Raw genomic sequence first — 1,836 nt, forward strand, 5'->3', positions numbered from 1 at the left:
GTTCGATTTTCCATTAAATTGGATCTTCTTAAAGACATTGGCAGATGACTCGGGAGGACAAGTTGCAAAGCATACCGACTTTCATCCCATCGTTTTGGAAATTTTCTCCAATGGGGTTTGTCTCGATTGGAGATCCGTACTGATATCGAATCCGCATTGCTACGTCGGGCCTCAACATTCATAAAGTGGTTGATGACATGGCGGCTGGTTGTGAGAGAGACTGAGACCTCGTCCGTCTCACTTGTCTCATTCTAGAAAAATGTGTCTTCTGCGAATTGACCGTCAACGCATGGGCAAGCAATGTCGGTGAAGCCAGATCCAATGATTTCGTTGGTTTTAAAATCTCACACAACAGCATCGCTGCAGATAATGAAGATGTTGCAGATGGTGCGATCAAAAACTTTCCCGTCCCAACCAACCGTACGGATTTGTGGTGATTCATTGGTTTGGTCATGGACGACGTTAACCTGGACATATTTGACCCCTTCAGATGTACTCGAATAGTAAAACGGAAAATTTAGAAACTGTTGAATTCAACCCTCCGAGCAGAAATTGAACAAATCGTAGTCACACTATCCATGCGCTATCCAAGCCAGGCAGATTCGCTCGCCAAAGACATTCAAATTTATAGGGAAGAACATGGCAAATCTTAGACTGTAACTAGAAGAATTCTATTTCCTTTTTCTTTTGTTCAAAATTTCAGCCGTCCAAAGTTTGTTTGAGCTAAACGGGTGATCCAACATGGACGAATCAAGAAATTGACTGGGGTGAATAAAAAATACGATTGAGATGAATTCGTGAAAAGTTTCAAAACTTGAACCCAGAAGAGGACAAGGCATAATTCATGCTATCAAAGATATTGTAACAACCAGGGACAGCTGGGCTAACGCGGACGGAATACTCTTTTTCAAATCTTTCCCGCCAAAACACCGAGAGGCCGACTTTCGACTCGATCAACAAATACCTCAAACTAATGGCGTACGGAATACTATCAATGTAAGTGGGGATTTCGCGTAAATAGTGAGTGTTCGGAGATTTCAAAGGTCCTGCACCCCCCAAGAAAGACCTGACTGACTTCTGCCGCTGGTGGAGTGTCATTTACCCCGGATTTCAAGAATGAAGGCCTCCCATGACAGATCAATTTGGGGCCAAAGTGACATTCAGAATTGATGAACTTTGTTCGGTTTATTTGGGCTGCTCAGCTTACAAATTGATGACCAAGCCTATCAGGACGGTGTTGCCAGGATGGTTGAGGTGATGGCTCCTACTATCCCAGTTCTCCACCAGGCTTGGAGTCAAGTTTGACTTTTGAAAGCCATCCAGGTTGCTTGCCAACTTGACAATCCACACTACCAGATAAAACAACAATTATAGCTTTCATTGGCTGGAACATTCTGTCATAAAGAACTTTGAATGATCAGTAACCCAAGTTCTCAAGTGCATTTGCAACCATTGTGTTCAATAATGATTGTTGAAGGACCATGTGCAGGTCGCAATTGATACTCAGGCCTGGCAGATCCAATCCAGGAGCTCCAACTCTATGTACTATTCTATGTATTGTGTTTTGGAGAGTAGAGCCACAATAATTTCCAAACACCAAAGTGAAAAGATCAGTGAAAGGACATCAAAGTGCGAAGGAAGTTATTCCTTAGAAATTGTGCCAATCATAATAAACTCATGTGAGTATGAAATTGCTTTTGCCTATCTTTTTGCCCTAATAACCCCTTTTTACTGGAAATAGAAACCTTCAATAAGGACATTCTTCATAGTCATCATTTAATGTAATCATGTTTGTAATGTTATGATAAAAGGTTGCAATAATATAATTGTAGTTGA

This window comes from Tigriopus californicus, chromosome 6 (assembly GCF_007210705.1).
Source record: "Tigriopus californicus strain San Diego chromosome 6, Tcal_SD_v2.1, whole genome shotgun sequence".
NCBI lineage: Eukaryota > Metazoa > Arthropoda > Copepoda > Harpacticoida > Harpacticidae > Tigriopus > Tigriopus californicus.